Source organism: Pseudopipra pipra, chromosome 3 (genome assembly GCF_036250125.1).
Source record: "Pseudopipra pipra isolate bDixPip1 chromosome 3, bDixPip1.hap1, whole genome shotgun sequence".
NCBI classification, from domain to species: domain Eukaryota; kingdom Metazoa; phylum Chordata; class Aves; order Passeriformes; family Pipridae; genus Pseudopipra; species Pseudopipra pipra.
Genome location: NC_087551.1, coordinates 2,046,641 through 2,068,891, shown reverse-complemented (window position 1 = coordinate 2,068,891; position 22,251 = coordinate 2,046,641). Strand labels below are relative to the sequence as shown.

The 22,251-nt window shown below is 42.4% G+C and overlaps 1 long non-coding RNA gene across 1 annotated transcript in view; it reads left to right on the top strand.

Annotated features, from left to right (window-relative positions):
- Positions 1 to 2,583: 2,583 nt before the first annotated feature.
- LOC135410730 (uncharacterized) overlaps positions 2,584 to 22,251 on the top strand; it is a 40,753-nt gene continuing 21,085 nt past the window's right edge. The window contains exons 1-3 of the long non-coding RNA XR_010428843.1: positions 2,584 to 2,598; positions 2,713 to 2,815; positions 4,832 to 7,190. This is a non-coding gene — a long non-coding RNA (uncharacterized LOC135410730). The remainder of the gene's footprint in view (positions 2,599 to 2,712; positions 2,816 to 4,831; positions 7,191 to 22,251) is intronic.

The following is a 22,251-nucleotide window of genomic DNA, read 5'->3' as shown; positions in this document are numbered from 1 at the left end:
CTGAATCCCTGGTCCCTTTCTTTCTCCTCCTCCTCTGCCACCTCTCTGTGGGCACAGGCACTGCAACTGTGTGTAACCTCTTTGAGCCACAGACTGTGTGTTCCTGTGGTTTTCTAGGGCTAAAAATTATATTTTAAGAGATAATAATGCCTCAGATAAGAGATGTTAATCTATTCTGTGAAACCCACGTTCCATTTCCACTCCGTTTTCAACAGAAACCAAACACATCCCATTAAACCCAATAAAAGCTGTAACCAGGTGCCTTGACAGGGCACATTAGAAATACAGCTTATTTTCCCCTCCTCAAATGCACAGAAGGTTTATTGATAATATTTCCTGTTAGCCTAAAGCATCTCTTTTAGGTACAAGTGTCTCTCTCGTGGCTGTTTATCAGCGTCACATGGAGCTGAAATGTGCCCCGAGCGGGCCAGGAGTGCTTTGGAGCCCACGCTGGGTACATTTAGATGGACATATTATGCAGGGCAATAGGGCAGCAGGCTCAGTGGAGTAACTTCACAAATAACTGAAAGCAGGACCTGCTCCTGGTACTTCGTAAATAGCAGCAATAACTCTTCAGGTCTCACACGTTATTTCAGCTTTTAATATTCTGCTGGGCCATTCTGTGGCCAGGAGTGAAAAGTGAAATCCTTTCAGATCTCTGGTGAGCAGAAAGCTTGAAGGAGTAAATCTGAGCTAAAGAGGAATAATTAACTTTTTCTGAAGTCGCTTTCACCCAGGAGAATTTAAATCTTACTTTTAATCTTTCAAATTGACCCTGAACCTTGCATTCATTTTATGTTGTATACTGTAGTTATATAAAATTATGTGTTATAATATTTGAGTAAGTAGAGCTGCACTGTGGACAAAATGAAGTGTGGAAAGTGTTTTGGAGGAGATAGAAGCAAGTTAATGGGAAGTATATGAAAAATCTAATCAATAAGATAACAATTTCCAAATAAAAACATGAACTGCAGGAGAGTCCGATAAATCCCATCAGTTGTGTGGAGCAGCACTATTGGATTAAATTGCAGAGTGGGGAGAAGCAGAACACATCAAACACCAGGAATTAATTCTGTCTCTCTCAGTCACTTCCCCTGGTTTCTGTTGGAGGTGCAGGGGTTGGTTTGCCCTGCCAAGGCTGGGAAAAGGAGGAGAGGAGCACAGGCAGAGCAGGTTTACAGTTCCCCCTCTGCCTTTGCAGATGAGCCCCCAGCACACCCTCAGACACCTTCTGAGCCCTCCTGATGCACAAATTGGGGCTGTTGTCACATCTCATTACTGTTACCTGGGCAAGATTGAAATGTTTTCCTCCCTGATAGCAAATTCCTCATAATTTACCTGCCTGAGACACGAAGAAAGAAATTAGGGAGAGTGATAGTTTCTTCTGGAGTTGCTTAATATTCCCTCAATGGCATTTAATTCACTTTGCTAGAGTGGTGCATTTTGAAAGATTCAATGTGTGTATATTGTGTGTATGTATATATATATATATATATATATACTCCCCCCCTCCAAAATTAATAGACTCCTCAACCACTTTAGTTCCTTAACATTCCAGGCCATTCCCCAGAAGCTGGAGTCAGTTTGGTGAATTCCATGGTGCTTCTTCCTAAGCAGTTTTATTGTCCTTTTAACGTCTGAACCTGAGGATATTAGGGCTGTAAAGTGATTTATAATGATGTGCTAAACTGGAGTTGTTTCAGTGGTTTTGTTAAGGCCTCTGTGGATGAAATGGAGGTTTGCTGGGGCTGTATTTTCTTGGAATATACTCCCTGTGCCTCTGCAGCTCCTCAAGGAATGAGGATACAAACCATCTGGTAGAGCCTGGAATGCCAAAGTGCTTTTTTAACCTCTCAGTGATAATTCAGATGTTTTACAGCAGCATCTCCCAAAACACCAAGAAAATCTTCTCTGGTTTTATTGTATGTTATTTCTCATAGTAAAATGATCTGTCAGTAACTGGAGTGATTAAGTTACTGTTGCTAAAGAACTTTATTCCCTATCCACATTTTCCTTCCTGTTCCTCCCAAAGAAAAGTCCATTTCCTGTGAGGTGAAGTTGGGTTAAGCTCATGTGATTTTATTTCTGTATATTTTTCTGTGTAATTGTCTGCAGGACAGTCGCTTTTAACAAGATTTTTACACATAGAAACATTAATATCTAAATGTGGGGAAAAGCACTTTTTGAAATTCAGGCGAGGCTTTTCAGTTGTATTTTTCACACTGTACCAAGAAGCCCCATTTGTAGGAATATGCAGTTCTAAAGCTCTACAGGACCTATTATTTTTTATCATTCATGAAGTGAATCACAGATTCTTTGGGGAAAGAGCAGTTCTTTGGTGAGTTTGGGTCACAAGGCACATCTGTGCCAGGCCAGCGTAAAAATCCAGGATAATTAACAAAACACAGGAGATAATGTACAGGGTTTTTTCAGTTACCTTTGAAACCATGAAAGACCAATTCTTTTCCAGTTCCTAAATGCTGCTCAATGTTCAATCACTTATAATTGTACAGAAAATCAAAGTGGAAGCCACGGAATCAATACCTTCGAAACCAAAGAAATCTAAAAATCCCCGAGCCTGGAAGATCCTGAAAAGAAGTAAAAGACACTGCTACATATTCATGAGGCTTTACAGAGATGAATCTGAGTGATGAAAAGTGTCTCTGAGTGTAAAATGCCCACGTTCATTAATCTCTTTTCAACACTCCCCAGGGCAGCACAGCAGCTTTTGGGGAGCCCAGCTGAAGGGGAAGGAATTCTGTCTCCAGGGCCATCCTTGGTTGTTCTTCAGTGGGTGTGAGCAGATGCTGCCCAGGTAGGATCCACCAGACAAACCTATTTAGAGCTCTGCCAAGCCCAGGATAACTAAGAAAAAAATAAGGGGGTTTGGGGTTTTTTTTCATTCTCTCTCTCCGAGGGATTCGTGTTCTATTTTATTTCTTGTTTAAAAACTATCACCACTATGAAGAGTTGAACTCCACCAGAGACTTTTGGACCATTTTGGAGGCTTCAGGAATGGAGGGTCATCTTGAATATAGGGGAAAAAAACCACAGAAACCACAAAATAGCAATTCCCAGCAATGTGTTGAAATTTAGGAGAGTTCTTGTGATAACAAGGCCGTCGGCTGCCGCTCTGGGTGCCATGGAAACAGGGGAGGCTGCTTTCAATCCATTCCTAGGCCAGAAAAAATAAGAAAAAAAGAGAATAGGCTTTTGTGGGATGACTCATTATAAGGACTTTTCCCACCTCTTTTATCAGGGCATGTAACTGCTGCCCTGGCAGAGGGACTGAGGGGTGTCCCAGGGCTGGTCAGTGCCTGCCAGAGAAGGAATACTGGGGATTTCTGAGTCTTTGGGCTCCTGATTTATGAGGGAGTTGAGGATCAAGTAGTTGAGGGTATTTTAAAATTAATTTTCAATTTAATTTTTAAGTAAATTTTAAATTAATTTTTTGATTCTTTTCTCACTCATACTGAGCAGGTTAATGCACCTTGTCTGATGCTGTTTCAGTGCCAGTCCCACAGCTCTGGCACACAAACCCCTGACTCTCAGTGGCAGGAATAATGCACCATTAGGGAATAATGAGCACTTCCTTCACCCTTCTCCTGTGGGCAGCCTTGGGGAATGAAAGTACAGAGTGAAAGGTGAGGGGATTTCTTTCCTCTAATTCTATTTTTGGTCCATGGTGGAGCCTGAACTGCAGTTTGGGCTCCCTGGAGCTGCAAATCTTGGGCCAAACCCCTCAATTCCAAATGATATTCCACAGGAGAGGGGGAGGAGGAGGCAGGAGAGCATTTCAACAGGCCCAGATTAGTTGTGCTCCTGCAGAACTGAGCGTGTTAGAAACACCAGAAGGTAACAACCCTGAGCACCAGGAGATTTGATTTTGCTGGTGTTTTTATTATTATTTAAAAGTAGCTAAAATGCACTGAGAAACTTGCAGGGGATGAATTCTGCTGAGTCCCAGTTGTTTTTGCACCAAGGGATTTCCTGACTGCTGTAGCCAGGCTTGTCCAGAGGGCCAGGAAGAGCCTGTGACCCCAAAGAGGGAGGAAAGGGAAAACACTGACATCACCATGAACTCCTGCTTTGGTTTTTGTACTCAGATATCCCAAATTTTAGATATTCTTATGTGTTTCAGTGCTCTCCCCCTCCATATTCTCAGTAAAACATCGTAACAAGGAATTTCTCACTCCAGTGATGGGAATCAGTGGGATGGTTTTACCATTTGGAGCCTCCTAAATGTGTTGTGCAGAGGATTGGAGTTGTCCTCAAGATCCTGTGATTGCTGCACTAAATGTACAAAATCCATGCAGCTATTCATGTGCTAAGTTTTATGGCTCTGAGGGAACATCTGGAGATTTCCATTTGGAGTTTCCTCAGCTTGCTTTGCTGGGCAGGATGTGGGATTTCCCTCCAAACTCAGAGAATGAAAGCAGAGGGATGAATGTGAGGTTTTTGTAAGACATAATGATCCCATCCTTATATAAGATCTATGACAAAAATCCAGATTTCTCTCTGAGCTGCACATGGGTTGTTTGTTCTTCATGTTCCTCAGTAATGCAGTAATTTGTTATGCTTAAGCTGATGTTTTTCTAGTTTCTTTACATTTGACTCATATTGTTTCTGTGCTTACGTGGAGATGAAGCCAAAGAGACAGATAATCTGGAGCAACATATCCTTGCTCTCCGTGCTTCAGCCATTTATTTCTGTTCTCTGTGATTTTCAGGGTCTATTGGAAAATAATTTAAATAAGTTGGCACATACAAACCTTGAAGGAAACCTAAATAACTTTAGCAGGTAACAGGAAAAATGTTTTTAAAACTGACAGGTTGCCACTGCAGAGCCTTCAGCTGCTGAGCTGCTTTCTGGCCCACTGGAAATCAATGGCACTGGAATCCTTGGGAGCAAATCATCGGATGGAACATGGGAAAACTGCTCTTTGTAAGGATGTGGAGAAAGTTTGGGGAGAACAACAGTATTTATTTACAGATAACTGCCAAGATTGACTGTTGGTTCCATATTAGCCCTGCCAAGTGTTGGTGTTTGGAGGGATAAGGATGTGGGTGAACTGTGCTGGAGTGGGAGATGACTCTGCTTTGGGCTCTGTCCAGTGGGATGCTGCCTTATCCAGCAATCAAGGTGGGAAGTCACAGGAAATCCCTGGAGTGGGTATGTGCTGGCTGGAATCTCCAGGAAGGAGGAGCACGGAGCCCAGTTTATTTCCATAGGAAATAAGAATTCCCATATAAAGGTTTGGCAGGGAGAACTGCACACACACCTGGCCATAAATTCAATCCCATCAGATGAAGTTGGTTTTTTGTTTTAATTTACAAATATGTGCCTTTTTTTCTTCTCTTTCCTTTCTTTCTTTCTTTTTCCTCTTTTCTCACATGAGAAAGTCTTCTTTGAGAAGGCTTTGTTTAACTCAGCACAAAGCTCTCCAGATACTTGATATCCCGGCATTTTTGTGATATTCTAGAACTCCATTAAACTGTTTCATTTATTCCTGCAAGCCCAAGTGTGCAAAGCAAATCCTTGGTTGGGGATTTATCCCCCCTTCCCCCAGTATTGTGGGTTAACACAAAAGCCACAACTGAGCTCTGGGTCTGCCAATTATTGAAAGATAAAATAGCAATTAGAGGGGGTGAAGAAGGATGACAAACCTTTGACATGTTATCGTTCTTCCTGCTGGGAGATGATTATCCAAAGGGAGCTGGAGCTGTGGGAAGCCACCCAGCCATCCTTCAAAACAGGAATTTTGTCACTCACTGCAGATTCCATTCCTTTCCTTGGCTGGGCTGTTTCATTTATTTCAATTAATGGGCGCACTTGAGCTGACAAGATATTCACTTGTTTCTCTATTTTTTGCATTTTACTGTATTTTAGTGTCTGTGACTTGTCTCAGCATTGATATTTCTCGCCATGATGTGTCTCCTATGACAAGGAAGGTCACACAACTGGAGATGCATCATCCATCCTTCAGGGCACTGAGAGGTTCTCAGCCCCACCTCTCTGTCCCACTGCTGCTTGTCTGCCCATCTGGAACACCCAATTAACACCTGGGCTAATTAACAGTGCTGGGGGGGCCTCTTCGGTTACCTGTTATTGGTTTTGGCAGGGATAAATCACACTGAACACTACAGGAGTTGTGCTAGGCCATGATGGAAAACATAAAAAAATGCACTTGCAGATTTTAAATATTCATAAAACTTTTAATACAAGATTTTGTATAGTGAATAAAACTGATATTTTACTTCTTTGTAGAGCACCAACAGGGCACTGTGTACCTTGGGCTCAGTGCAGGGCCAGTGATCAGCTCGTGGAGAAATAGCTGATTGGTATTTTTTTAAGTTTGGTTGTTTGCTGGTTTTGACAGTGGAGTTTGGCCTTTTGGAACTGTCCATTTGAAATGTGTTGGTCTGTACAAAACTGCAGGTGAAAGACTGAGTGCAATTATTCCCCATGGATTATCTCAGGGCAAAACACTTGGTCACTGAAGTCAGGGATCCACAAACTGTTTGTATGACCACAAACAGGAGCATTTCTGATTTACAGAGCAGTTCCTAAACCTGAAAATATATGATTTAATTCCTATACTATTCCCACTTTCATGCAGGATCAGGTTTCCCCTTGTTGAAGAATATTTCTTTTCAGTTTAGGTCAGTTTTTAATAGAAAAAAAAAATTCCTTGTGCTGGGAGCTGCTTTAGAGAAGGAAAATTGCCTTTCTCCTCATCAACTTTTCCAAGCCTTTTGCAAAGATGAATTGGGGACTGTATTTCATTTTAACTAATCACATATTATTGCAGTTTTGTAGAGTAAATACACAGATGTCAGTGGCACTTCAGAAGTCGCAGTTTCAGGGTTCCTGAAATCATCTTGAAAAAAAAGAAATGGAAATTATTTCTTATTTCCCGCCCTGTGTTGCTTTGAATGCAAAATCTTGGCAGGGCAAGAGGCAATAAATCGATTTTCAAGGAGTTCCAGTTAGGGATTGTTGGGGTTTGGGTGTTTAGCAACCTGTCCTGACAGTGGTGCTTGGTCCAAATGATCCTCCTACCTCACCTTTTCCAGCTGTCCGTGAATTATCATCAGGAAGAAGGTACAGAGCTGCAAATGTCCAGACTGTGAGTTGATCACATGTATCATCTGCATGCTCCTGATCAGCCAAAAATTATGAAAAGCAAGGTAAGCAGTTGAGGAAATGTTCCCAAAATTGCCATGAGCTGTCTGCCCTGATGGACTTCACTGTTATTTAAATGTCACCAAAAAGTAATGTTTGGATATGATAAATGAGATGCCCGTTTCAGTGAGCTCACACTCCTAAAAGCAAATACTGCTGCCCATGCAGTTCTTAAGTGGCATTTCAAAGAATTGGATCAGTCTTCCTCAGAATTGACAATTATGCAGAGAAAATAGATCATTCAAAAAGGGGGTGATTGGGACATAGGATGGCTTTTTTTTTTCCAAATTTCATGCCTGTTGTGTTTTTATTCCATCCTCCTTTGTCCTCATTTAATGTTGGAGATCAGTTTGACCCTGGCTGCAGCTTACTGAGGAATCCCCTCTAGTTCCTTTTCTTTGATGTGCTGCACACATTCCTTCTCCCCACCTTTTCCTAACCCTGTTGAAACCTCTTGCTGAGAGAACCAGGGGTTATACCAACTTCTCTCTGCCTGAGAAAATCAGTGGTAAGCAAGAAGCAAAGTGCTCCAAAAGGCAAAATGTAGGTCCAGCCTATTGCAGTGGTGTGTGGCAGGGGGGTGGTCAGCAGGGCTTAGATTTTGAAGGCTGCAGCACCAGGATTAAAGCCTGGAGTGGTGCCTTGCTCTGCTGGCAATTGCAGGGAAAATGGGTGTGAAGAAACTGCTCCTTAGACTCTCCTCAGCAATTTTTTCTAGAGGAAAATGAAGATATCCTGGCCCAGGGCTCCCTTCCCGTGGCATTTTACTCGGAGGCAGAAGGAATGTGCTGGAGGTATTTGGACACTCTGCTTTTATCAGGAGCTGTCTCTCCTATTTTGCTCATTACCAGAGTGATGAGCCCTGTTAAATCCTCAAAGAAAATGTTCCTTGCACCAAACAGCAGAACAGATTGTTTGAGGTTTATCCCCAGCAGTTTAAATAAGGCATTACCTCTCCCTTGTCCGTGTGCAGGGGATGAGCAGAGCTGGAATTCGGCAGGTGGGAGATGCAGGATCAGCTTTGGAGCTGACTCAGTAACAGCTCAGTGTGTGCTGGGTCTCCCTTAAACCCAGCAGTGATTTATTTATTTTTCAAAGAAAAATGATCCCCTGTTTTGTTTAAGTCACATATGGAAGCAAAAGGAAAGATAAAATAGCAAGAGGAGGCACCACTTCTTTCTGCTGATGAGGCAGTTGATGGATGGCTCTCTGAGGACCTGACTGAACTCAGTGTTCTGCCCACCAAATGAAGATAAATCATTGGTGAAGGGTTTGTGGAGTACATGCCCCAAATCAATTATGCTCAACATGGAGATCTATTAATCTATTTCTTCCTCTTCACTCTCCCCAGCCTCCTTTAAATGGCTTTTTATCATTCCAAACACAGGTTAGTTAAGTGGTGGTACAGTTAGCACTAAAATCACAGTTGTGAGGAGTCCTTTCACCCCTTCCCTGTGCTCTGCCCAATTACCTGAACTCAGTTTTATAACATTTCTCCCAAAGAATCCCGAAGTGTCTCCAGTGAAATGGTCCCATGGACACTGATCTTTCTGCAGGGCTTTGGTGGGTGTTGTCACCTTTCCTTGGAAACACAAAGATTCCTGTACGGAGCAAAAACAGCAAATCGTGCCTATATAAGGCTGTAGAGTTGAAAACACTGCAATGAAGAAGTCATATCCAGGAAATTGTCTCTGTTGAGTGATGTTTTAGGGAAATCCAGCAGAGTTCAAAGCCAGACTGTATTAGATGCTCTCAGTTCCCAGGGAAAAATAGTCCATTCGTGGTCAATGCCTAACCAAGGAAGATGAGGGAGGCAGAGCAAGCATTGAAGGGAGGATAAGTAACAGCTGGGAATTTAAAATTTTAAATTTTGACAGTTTTTCAATTATGAGGTCACCTGATATTTCTAAACCAGAAACATTTCCATGGTGAGCAGCTGCCTCCAGTCTACCTCCTCCCACCTGATATTTCCCCATGTTAACAGTGTTAAGGTTGTTAATCCATCAGGTAGGCAAAGCATTTCAAATGAATTCCAAATCCCAGCCCAGAGCATTTCAGTCCTGGCAGTGAATGACTGGCATTAGAATGACCCACTAGTTCTGATGCCATAAAAAGCAGCCTGTTTTTAGGATGACTTTTGTGGCTGTACTCAGAAGTTCAAGGAGCCGTGTAAAGTCTCTAAATCCCATGAGAACATATTCCCTGGGAGAATCCCCTGAAGGAAGGGAGGCACTCAGGCATCTTTGCAGCCTTTAAGGATGGAGAAAAATCACCTTAATATTAAAAGGTGGTGCTTTGCAGCTCCACAGGTTGGAGCTTTCACCCAGACATGCTCAGACCCCTGTCTGAGACCTCTGGGGTTGTCCTAGAAAGTGTTTGAAATGCTATTTTTGTCTTTCAGTAGCTCAAGAGTTCCTGTCAATAAAGCCTGAGATACAAAAGCAATACTTTGAGTCTTTCAGAGCAGGGTTTCAGTTTCGTGGCTCTGAATTTCATTGACTTTCTAAACAGAGTTGAGCTTTTGTTGGTAATTCATGCAAAGCAAGTGGCCACTGCATAAATCCTTAGTTCTGTGATAAAGCCCATGCATACAAAATTAAACTGATGGAATCTGTAAGGCTGGGGTGGAATTTCCAGCTTTTATACTCAGCCTTTCTTCTGGTGGAATTAATGAATGTTTGGGGTTGTTGCAGCTGCAGTCAAACTCTGTAACATATTGATTAGTAGTGTATTGACAAAAATTGGGCTCTTTGTTAACAAGAAACAACACAGTGATTAATAGGTTACGTAAGTTGTACACAGTGTGCAGACAGATGTTTGAAGAAGTGAAGCATCCCAAACAATCAATAATGATGGAAGCAGGAGAGAAATTTTCCATCTCAGTCTTGATCATCATCATCAGAAAATGATCCCAGTGTTTTAGGGAAGGACTAACTTATTTTCATTCTGTTCTTGTTTATTGTTATTTTTTAATTATTTATTTATTTATTTTTATTATTGTTTTTATATGAATTTGCTGAGTGGATTTTCTGGCCACCAAGAAAAGAGGTTTTCTCAGATTGTACCATCAGGAATTTCTGATCCCAGGTAGATCCGGTTTGGCAGAGCAAGCCTTGAAACTGGCCTCAGCTCTGATATGATCCAAGTCAAATCCATGTTTGACATCACTTCAGCATGACACGAGAAGGAAATCTAGTTTAAATACAGGAAAAAGACATTCAGAATACATTGCTTGAGCTTTATTTAGTGTAAGGATTTTTTTTTCCACATGAATTCACGTGGGAAAGGGCTGTCAGTGAGGATGTTCCTGTTTTCCTGCCTTTTTCAATCTGCCAGATAAAACCACAAAGGTTATTGTTGTTAAGATTTCCAGTTTGTTTTCCCAATTTTCAGATGTCATTCAGAGAAAGAAACTCTACAAAGGTAAGAATTGAGCCAAGTGTCAAACTTGCCCAGCTCCACTCCTCTTTTTTTACTTTCCTCAGTGTAGGAAGAAAGAGGCAGAAGGAGCAGAAAGGAGTCGGAGCTTATGAGGGAGAAGAAGGAATAAAGCAACACCTCTCTTTTAGCTGAAACCTGGCTTGGAGAAGCACTGACTTTCTTAGCACTGCTTAGGGCTGAAAAGATCTATTCATAGCAAACTCTGGCCCAGGAAACCGATTTTTTTACCCATTTGGCTTTTAAGGCCTATTTTTCATTTTCCTTTTGTTCTGTGGCACCAGATGTATCCCAGCCTTTGCGTGGAAGTTTTTTCTGTTCCCAATACCATCCCCCTTTATGAGTAAGGCACTTAATGGACTTTACTCCCCAAGACAGAATTAAAAAATGCTACAATAATGACACTTGGCACCGTGTTTCCAGAGCCTTGTGTCATTTTTGCTTTCACTAAACAATATATTCATGTGGGTATTCTCTGAAATCACTGAGAATTCAGCTACCACAAACGTGAGGGCAGAGAAAACCAATCTGAAGTGGCTCAGTGAAAACACCTTTATTTCTTCTGAGCTGTCCTGAAGGACTGAAAAAAATCCCCCTGATTTAGGGAGTGTGGATGGAGATCTAAGGATTGTGCCATGTTCAGAAACTGGGAAATAGATATGGGGATATCTAGATATAAGGATGGGAATTATTATCCATACACTGATATCCACATCCCCTGGATTAAACACAATTTAAAATCACAGTTCAAAGGCAGGTGAACAAACCCAAGGGCTGTTCTCTGAGGGCCGTTTCCAAAGCAATGATGCCCCTCAGCTGTGGTGTGAGGGCACTGCTGAGGGTGCATCGCCTGCAGCTGGGCCTCCTCTCCATCCCCTTCCCCTTCCCAGGCTCCATTCCCCTTCCAGCACCCGAGCAGGGCTGTTCTCCCGCACTGTTTCCAGGATATTTGTGTTCTTGGATCCCTCGTGGCATCAGGATGTTCCTCTGTCAAGGTAAGAGCCTGTGGCTGAGCCTGCCCTCATGAGGGACCTGCTTTGGGGAGAGGGCGGGAAAAGGGAGCTGGGGCTTTAACTTGGACATGAGGCATTTTGAGGCATTTGTGTTGGCTTTAATATGTCTCTGCTTTATGAGGTTTAATTTAACATTCTGTGTATTTGGATATGAGGTTTAATTGAATGTTCTGTGTGTTTTGATGTGCTGGGGTTTTTTTTGGGGGGGGTTGTTGTTGTTGGTTCTTGTGGGTTTTTTGCTATTGAGTTTTTAATGGTTTGATCTGTAGAAATGCTTAAATTGGGAACAACTTGTGTGGAAAACTTGCTTTTTCCTGGAGTACCCCTGAGAAATGTGGTCCTTTAATATATAAGGGGGGACTTTGTTTTTGGGGTTTTGGAGTTCTTCCCCAAATGTCAGTAATGGTGGTCTGAGGGGAAGAGCTGTGTTTGCACTGGGAGGTGGCTCTGGACTGGGTGGAAAGGCCTTTCTCTCCTAATTTTGCAAGTATTGGAAGAACTGTGGCTCAAAACTTGGCTGTTCTTGGGTGTCTTTTAAAGGTTTCTTCCTGCATGGTAACAATAAACAGAATTTAAAGTGGTTTATCTTGCCGTAGAAAATAAAACTGAACCCTTTGCATCCACCTATTGTATTTGCTTTGCAAAAGTACTTGGCAGCAGCAGTTAAAGAGCAAAGCGGGGTGTGATGGTGCTGGATGGGCCCTTAGAGGAAGGTTTGAATTGTGTTAATGCCTTTGTTGCCAAATGAAATATTCCTAAGACATTTATCATGTGTTGTTTGTAAATAGTGAGTAAATATGTGCAAGAGCTTGTTAGTATTTTCCTTCCCTGTCTTGCTTCTGAAATGGTCCATTACTGGCTTGTCTTTGCATTCATTTTTAATATGAAAATCATTTCACTGTGAAAATCAATAACAGTATTTCGTGAGGTTGTTGGAGTGAACAGAACACGTGTTTAATGGGTTGTGGGCATCCATGTCAGAACAGCTAAAAAAGCTTGGCTACAGAAACCAGTGCTGATGTGGTTCTGATTAAAAGCCATCAAAAATAGTAGGCTACAAAAGGAAATTAGTAGGTGCATGGTAACATTTATAAGTTTTAAACTTTAGTATTTAAGCTGTAGAATGGGGTTTTCTAATAATAAATTGGGATTTCTTTATTAAAAAAAATCTCTTACCACAGTATTTTTCTTCGTGAGCATTTGAACCTCCTGCTAGGCTACAGAAACCACAAATCTGAGCTACTTCTGTTTTAAAAAATAAACCAGAAAAGATCCCCAAAGGTCAGGCTTAAAATATACTCCTGGTAGTTTTTGCTTGTTCAAGATCTGTGATTCAGTTTTTTCCTATTGAGAATTATTGTAGAGCTTCTTTTTTGTCACTTTTCTTCCCATAAATATCTGTGGGTTTTTTTTTTTTCTTTATTCCCTGGAGGAAAAGCTGATACATAATTCCAAATATACACCTCATGGTGTTATTCCACTAAAAAAAAATCTCAAAATCCCAAAACTATCTCAGCTAATGATGTTTGATGCCTGCTGAGTGAAATTACAACTAACAGAATAAGAGATGTTACTTGTACTTATTTAGGTTGTCATCTAATCAAGTGTAAGAAATGCATTTAACTTTGACCACAGAAACTCAGTTTTTTGATCAACTGTGTGTGTTAGTCTCATATCTTGGGAAAAATATATTTGGAACAACAATCTTTTAAGATTAATTGCCCTGTATCTAACTATTGATTACTAACCTTTTTTTCCTACCTTCTGAAAATACTCTGATTTTTACTTTGATGAGCTTTTTAGCAATGAAACGGGGAACTCACAAGGACCTTAAAGAAGTATAAAAGAACATTTTAGTGGATGGTGGAAATAGCTGGAAGTGGGGGGTTGCTGGAAAAAAAATTCCAGAAGCTGAATTTATTCTGTTTGGCAGGAGGCAAGAACAGTCCAAATGGACAGTGCAAAACACTGAAGGTCGCAGCATTTTGCTATCTCAGCATCCTCTGGTGCTTTAATGAGCATTTTTTGATTATTCATCCAATTATATAACACCTTACACTGATTTTACTTGCAAATACAGTCAAATGTGCCAGAGGACTCTGCAGTTCTTCATTTCCACAATATTTCATGAGTTTTAGTGAAGTCATTATAATAGTGGCCTTTACGTGCACAATAAATCCCAGGCATCAATTATATCCTCAGAAATAAAAGGGACGTTATTTGTGGCTGTGGAGATGACAATAGAGACATATTTTTCCCAAAAAAAAGAACTTCTTGTGCAGGTCTGAGCAGTGACTTTCTGGGACTGAGGTGAAAGTCCTTGAGTTTGTACTGGATCAGAACCTGGTGCTGCCCTTTACTTAGACAAGAGATTGAAGGCTTTGCTTCCATGCTCCTGATTCTGCTGGAACTCAAGCCCAGCATTCCCCAAAAGGAATCTTGGTTCTCAGCTCCCCCTCATTCCCACTACTGCCCCCCCCCAGGTTTGAGGACTTCACTTGCTTCCCCCAATGGAAAATGCTGCTCATGAACACCCACCTCAGCAATTCCAGAGCCACTGGCACCTGATCCCAGGAATATTCCCATGTTCCGGGAGGTAAAATGTGGTGCTTCCAGCTGGTGTTGATGCTGCTCTGTCTTAACTGTGTCTGGCAGCTGAAGTTTAGCCATCTTTAGGCTCTTTCTCACAGATTAATTCTGGCCTTTTATCCTCACTGGTACTTTATATCTTGTTTTAGATCCAAACTAATCACCTTCACTAACTTTCTTTTCCAGGCTGGAAGAATCTGAACCATCCTGGTGCTGTCCTTGTGTTAGTTGTGGGCAGCTCCTTTGTGCCCAGAGGGTTGTACTAAAACCCTTTCCCTGCAGCCCAAAACAAGGCAGTGATTAAAAGCCAGATATGCTCCTTGAAATCAGCCTTTGTGCTCCCTGAAATTGCCATTTCCATGTTATGTGTGGGATGCAGGAGCCCCTTCAGCATCAATCACAGCAGTGATTGGAGACAGGGACTTGCAGCAAGTGATCTCCATAATCTTTCTTTCTGAACCCATGACAGGAAGGCCAATATTTCTGCTTTCCCTCAGGAATTATTATCAGGTGGTAGGAATAAATCACCAGGGAAACTTTTGCATCCAAGGTGCTGGAGGCAGCTGTTCTGGGAATTCCAGGGAATATCTGCTTCTGTGGCCTGGCTGCAAAAGCTGCCTGATCCAAATGCAATGGCAGTTTGGAAAGACAAGTCCAGAGTCATCAGCTTGGATTTTCAGCTGTTTGACTGATTTATTTTCTAGTAATAATTACTCTTTCCCCGTGGACTGATCTAGCCTTTAGTTTTCCATGTATGACAATTCTTTCTACGTGCAATAATTTCAGGATCCTCCAGATATTAGTCCTAGATTGCAGTCTGCTCTAACAGGAGCTCAGTATCCCAGGAGCAAGAATTGTGTATTCAGTGCAAATTTCCTTTATAAATGGGAAAATCGTGCCACTTTGAGTTATCCTTGGGATTTGATAGACAGCCCCCAAACAAAGCAGGTTCCATGGTTAATAAGAACAGCCCTGGACTCTCTAAAGACCTGCAAAGCACTCCCGAAACTGCCAGTCCTGTTTCAGGACTGCACCCTGCCAGTGCTTTCCCAGTGACATGTGGGACAAACACAGAATTCCAGGTGCAGTATAAAAACCCTGTCAGATTCCTGAAATGCCCAAACCAGAGCAGTGAAATATTTCCCAATGAGGACTGAGAATGTTTTGCTTGATTAAACTGTATCCAGTGTTCTGTGGTGTAAATCATATTCCCAGTTTCTCTGTGTTCATGTTGGGGCGTTTGGATCCCACTGATGTTTATTTTTGTCCCATTTCCCATCAAGTAAGAGGAGCCACAATCTGAAACCTTGAAATATCCTCTGTGCCATCTTTAGCCAGGAGCACACTCGACAGTATAGGGAATTTCTTGGTTAAGAGCATAAAAACAATTATTTGGCTGAGGGGTATCAATCTGAGGAGCGTGTTCAAAGTACAAGGGTGTGTAAACTAATGGGTTTAGAGATAAAGCAGTTTGTACATGGCTTCCAGTGATTCACTTCCAAACACTCCTTGAGTGTTTTTGTGGATTCTGGTGAGTGTTTTATGTCATGTTGGCGGCTCTGTGCTCTCAGAAGAGTTGCACTGCATGGTTTACATAAATCAAATTATACCCGCTTTGATGGTGGGAACTACCAGCAACGAGTGACCCCTTTCCTCCAGCTGGTATTAAAAATGTTCTTTGATATGATGGGAATTGCTCAAACACTGGGATTTTTCCAAAGGCTTGAAAGTCGCTGAGATGTTCTGCTGCTGTGTGGGAGAAAATATATTATTTAACATCAGAAACTGTGCCTGGCACCATTGGGAGGGGTGGTTGGCTCAGATGCATTGGAATTCTTTATCGTGGCACTTTGTGCTGCTAATGAGGGGCTGTTGGGAGTGAGGGCCATTCTGCATGGCAATGAATGCCCTGACACCTCGGGCCAGAGGGTTTGCCTTTCCCTCTCTCATGGAAGGAGATCCCTCACTCTGGCAGAACCTGCAATTAGAGCTTTGCTGGAAGGGATTGTCCTCTGCTGTGCCCTGCCCTCGTGGGTGTGAGTGGGAAGAAAGCCACCTTGGGCTGGAAAATACAGACACTTTCAATCTAAAGTTGCTCAGAAGAGGGGTTTTCAGGTGCTTAAAATATTTTCCCCTGCATTTATTTTAATTATTATTCATTATATATATTTATCCTGCATTAAGATCCAAGCTGTGCCATATTTTCTCCTGGTTTGTACTCTCATGGCACATCCAGGATGTGTCAGGTCATAACCAAAGTGATTCCTTCCTGTCTCCCCTCTTTCCCTGAGGGCTGCACAATACATTGTACACAATGTGCTTCTAAAAGAGAAGCATTCCAGGGGTCCTGACCAAACATTCCAGGTCCAACTTGTTGGAACAGTCATGGAAACAAAAGTTTTTCCTAATTCCAGGTCCAGGACCCAGTCTGGTCTAGGTTTTCCCCCATTCCATTTTCCAGTCCCCAGGTAACTTGGAAGATTCTCATGTAGCACCTTTTTAAGGACATTATAGCAAGAATGAGTATTTTATAGTCCTTCCAACTCCATCCAGTGTCATCTTTCCTTGGGTAATGAGGAGGACGTGCTTTCAAGGACTACACTTCCAAATATCCCATTTTTTTAAGGTAATTACCAACAGAGAAACGATCCTTCATCTTTAATTATTTAAGAGAGCGACATCCCCCAGCAGGAGCCCCAGCACAGACATGGCACTTCCTAGGATTGATATCTGCAGGGGTTTGTTCCCAGTAAACAAGGCTGGAACACCATCAATTCCACGTGTCCACAGGGTGTCCAGGACAGCCTTTAATGGGATGTGAGCCCTCCTGCCCAGGCAATGAAGCTGTTTCTCTCCTCAGGAAAAAGGAATCTGCTCTTGGAATAAGGTCTAATTCAATTTTTCTGGTGAAAAAGGAGTTTATTCTTGGTAGATCTCTCCCCTTCTCCTGGACTTCCAGCTAAGTTTCTTGTTTCCTGCTTTGCAAACTCTGCCATCCCGAGTCTCTGATTCCAGTGGGGCCAGGAACTTGCAGCTGTGATTTACAAGGCTGTAGAGCTGCAGAGGGTTTGGGGGATGCTCACTCAGGGATTCTCTGGGGACTGGAGATCCCAGGAAAAGGAGGGGGTTTCCAACAAATCATGACAGAGTCTGGAAACAAGTATCTGTGATACTCTACATACAAACCATCAGAAAGTCCTAATCTGAAGGGGATCTAAATTTTGTGGTACAAAGCAGGGTTAATAGTGTCAAGCTGATATTTGCATTAGCTACCTAATTATTTAATTCATCTGAATGTTAAATGTCTGGGTTTTATGTTAATTGGGCACATTTCTGGCAAGGGAAAAATAACATCTGACAGTGACATTTAGTGACACTTGAGTCTGGCTCATGTTGGAGCAATAATTTCTGTTCTGGTATTAGGTCAGGCTAAAATGCAGGTGTTCAGGTGCTTTGGGAGTGGTTCCCCACATCCCCCAGCTGCAGGGCAGAGGTGGACAGAACTCCCCCTGTGCCACCACTGTCCTTTCATTCTCTTCTGATGATGCAAATATAAGGATACACTTTCTCCTCCTCTCCCCTCTGCCCTCCATTGTGCTCTTGGCAGACAGAACAGAAGGAATAAATTGTAATTTTCCAAACTCCATAATTTAATGATTGTGTTTGGTCTGTGCTACCAGACTGGCGTTTTACATCCCATTAAATTAAAGCAATTCCTGAAATGTTAAACTTGATGGAGATCTGGGGGAAAAGAGCTCCCTCATTTTAATAATTAAATGGCAACAAACCCAACAAACCCGTTGTTTTTTCTGCCACTTGGATAAGAAGGAAATAGCACCAGGTGGTTGTGGCCAGGTTGGGTTGTTTGCAGGACATGAGCTGAGGGCCTGAGGCATCAGGATGGATGGAAGGGCTCAGGGAGGCACCTCCAGACATGACTGAGCTTGAACACCTCGGACAAAATCAGTACTCCACAGAAGGCAATAGAATTGAGCTCTGGTTCCTTTGGCATGGAGATTTATCTGCCCCTGAGCTATTGGGAGGGAGAGGAATTCTTGTCGATTGTGGTATCCTGGAAGTTTGGGAATATTCCCTCAGCAAGCAGTAGGTTTGAGCCTGTGGAGCTGTGAGTGATCTTCGTTTCATTGATTTCCGTAGGTCTGCAGTTTCCTGAAGGACAAGATAAACTTCAGAATTTTTCCCTGTCCCTTTGATGCTTATTTTCCCCAAAAGCTGCTCAGAGCAGCCCGTGGGCCCCAAGGCTGAGTTCTGTTTGTGTCCCAGGAGCTGCTGACCGCACAGCCCCAGCCCCGGGGCTGTCCAAGAACCACACAAGGTCCTGGGAGATCTGCAGTCCACTTCTTCCTGGATCAGCAGTGCCACTGCCTCAGCCAGAAGTGTGTCAGCCACAATGCCTTCTGCACACTGAAGGTTTCTCCCTCAGCAGAATTGGGTTTGGTGGCAGCGAGACTCTTTGCGTTAGAGAGACGTTAAATTGAGAGACTGGGTTGTGAGACTGATTAATGTCGAAATCCAAAGGCATGAGGGGTGTCTTAAGCATTCAGGGTGATGGAAATACCAACAATTCTTTCATTTCAACAGTTCTTAAATTTCTTTTAGAAGAAATTTAAATCTCTCATCCAAAAGAGAATGCACCAGAAAGAGGGTATATGAAGTCTTACCTCTCTCCCAGGGAGAAATACTTACCTTACAGCTTGACTTAGGTGTGTTGGAGGATAAAATCCAGAGCTATTTATTGTATTGCTTCTTGACTCCTCAGTTGTCTTTCTGGTCCTGGGCAATTGGATCAAACTCTCTTAAAGCAGAGAACAGCACTGGCTGCTTTTATATAGTGACTTAAAGGATGCATTTGAGAAAGTGGGAGAGTTGGAGTTCCTCTGTCTTTTTGTATGTCCAGAAGTGGCATTTACAGGCCCCATAAATCACCTTTGCTGTGAAGAGGAGCAATGGGATTGCTGCACTAAGAATACAGGAATATAACTTCATATCCCAGTGGCAAAGGTACTTTCCAGGAGGGAAGCAGTCCTGGGGTCTGGACAGCTACAATTGGCCTGGGTGTCCTTGTGTGCACTGGGATGGCAGGAGGGGAGGGGGGTTGGTGTTCACAGCTCTACAAAACCAACCCAGAAGTGACCTGTGCATTACATACCAAACATCCAGAGTTTGGGACAGGGATTTAGACACCTAAAAGCTTCAGTTTTGAGGCAGCATTTCCTGCTGAGTTATTGACTGTATCTGCACCTCCCTGCACAGAGCTCCAGGTAGAATAATTTGTTTGTATTGACAAGAGCTGAGGTGGAAGTAAATTAATTTAGTCAAGCTCATCGATTTTTCCACACTTATGAAGAAGGGAGGTAAGATCATCTTGATGCTGCCATCACAAGGCTTCTCTCAAAGGGTCATATTCTACTTTTTCTGAAGGCAATTCAACAAAAATAATGGTGGGTTTGCTGAATTTTCCCAAAGAGGAGCCACTTCTGACACGGCACTTAAATTAAGGGTGACTTTCACCAAAAGCTGAAACATGTTTGAAAATCAGAGTGATGTGGAATCTCTGACTTGCAGCCTCAACAGAATGAGCAGTAAACCTGGGAGTAAAACACCAGGAGCAGGAATTTTACAGCTTCAAAGGGTGTTTGAGTTCTGTCTCTGGTCTGGAAATATGGAGTAATCAGAACTACAGGGTGGAATTTATCTCAACATGTCATAGATAGTGTCTGATCATAAATTCTGACTTGTGAGCCTGTAGTACTTTTCCAGTTAGGACAAGCCTTGGGAATGTGGGATAAAAATAGATCCATTATTTACCCATGGATATCTCAATTACTGCTGTCCTTGATTGGTCTTGTTCTTTTCATTATTGGCCTTCTGAGGGGGATTAAAATTAGCCACATATTGAATGGTTCTTACCATTTACTCCAGGTGACTTTCTGAGGGACATTCACTGATCATAAGCAGTCAGTTTAATTTCATTTATTGATTAAATGAAACTAATGAATTTTCTTTGTTAAAACTTGATTGGGGGAAACAAATATGTGAAAGTTATTTATCTCGTTTGTGTGGAACTTCCTTAAGGAAAACCAAAGAGCCATAATGTAGATTGTATGAAGTATATAGGAAGTGATCTTGTTATTTATTTCATTTCCTGTTTGAGAAATTATCAAAAATATGTGAAATTATTCAAAAGGCCAGTCTGGTGTGTTCTGCATCAGCCCCATTCATAGGAAAGTGTTTAGTACTTAGCATTTCTATAGTGCTGTGTGGGTTTGTATTTGTATGACTCCCCCTGGCAGAGATTTTTGACACACTCCTTAGTCTTCATCTGTCCATGAAATGGGTAATTTAGGCAGCATGGCCGATTAATTACTCAAAAAAAAAAAAAAGCCCTTTTGTGCTCAGGGTGATGTAACTGCAATTACCTCTCATTTCAGTGTGGAAAAGGTGTGATAACCACTCATTTGTGCAGCTGAAGGGTTTAACTGGGAGTTATTACAGTGCACAGTGCAACTGTAATTAAAGCACGCGGGTTTCTGGGATGAAAAGTCCTCAGACATCAAGTGGCAACAAGAGATGAATCAGTCACATTAAATCTCCAGTTGCTTTGTTCATGTCGTGTCAACCCCCAAATTTCCAGTGTTGTCAGTGCTCACCTGGTTAAACACAGAGCTCCTGCAGAGCAAGCAGAGCACAGGGACACGGGGCAATAATAATTTAAATGATATTTACACATTTGAAGTGATTCCGATGCTTCTGATTAACTGGGAATGGATGAGTTTAGGAGTAAAAACATCAGCTTCTTTTTAGAAAGCATCCCCCGAAGAATATGTGCACTGGAAGTCTGGTTGCTTTGCATGACATCATGCAAAGTTGTACAAGTTTAAATTTGCAGCTTGCAAAGCCAGTTTTCTGTGAGTGTGAAGGAAAACAAATCCTGTCCTGCTTTGGTGCTGAGGCTGGCAAGGAAATCAGGATGTTTGCCCTTGGAGAAGGGTGGTGAGCGCTGGGTTATTGCCTGGTCGTGTGGGAATTAAGGCAGTTGCAGAGCTTGGTCTAACTGTGCAAAGCACTTCCAGCTTTCCCTAATTGTAACTATATAGGAACAAAGCCCTTATTTTCCACAGGGATGCAGAAACACCCTCCAGCCACTTTTTCCTCAGGGTTTTGGAGGCATTTTATAAGCAAGTGATATTTGCCTGGCTGCCAGCAGTTATCATAAATTGATAAATAATCCATTTATGCCAAGTTGAGTTGGAGTGTGTTGAATTGTGAGTACAAGGGCTCCAAATAACCAGACAAATTAGAGCAAAGACTGATAAGAGAACAGACAATCTGATCCAAACCTGCTCCGTGGGCAGAGATCAGGTCGATAATATTGTGCCGCAGGACACAGAGAAAGGAGTTTGGGTCATAAAACAGCTGAAAAATTGGCACATTTATCTTTCCTCACCACTTTTCTTCTGTCTCTAGAGAGTAGGAACAGCCCTGAGATCCCATAATGTGCAGAGTCATGTGTGGAAACATAAACATAGAAGAGGAGAGACCTCAGTGGGGTTGTCCCAAAGTGGCACCCGAACTGTGTCCGCCAGGAGCTGGTGTTGTAGGGAGAGGGAGTTCCTGTGGCAGCAGCAATGAGCTCTTTGCCATTTTATTTAGAAACCAGCACAAACTGCTCTGGTCTTAAAGGTGTCTTTGAGGATATAAATGTTCTAATCTTGGTCTGCTCCAGAGGCTTTTGTGGAGCTGGTTAGTGTTGGATATATGGGCAGCTGCCCCACATTCCTTCCACATCTGACACTGATACCTCTTCAAGAGCTTTTCGTGGCCCACTGAACTAATTGAGGAGCTGGTGCAAGAAAGGTGCAATGTGGACAGTACAGCTCCCTGCTGCTCTGCCTGGACAGAGCAGACATTCCTTGGCCTTGAAATCCTCATTAATTTCGGGATTTGTTTGGCTAAAACAGTGTCTTTTGCTCTGCAAACATCAGAAGCACTGACCTTTTATACA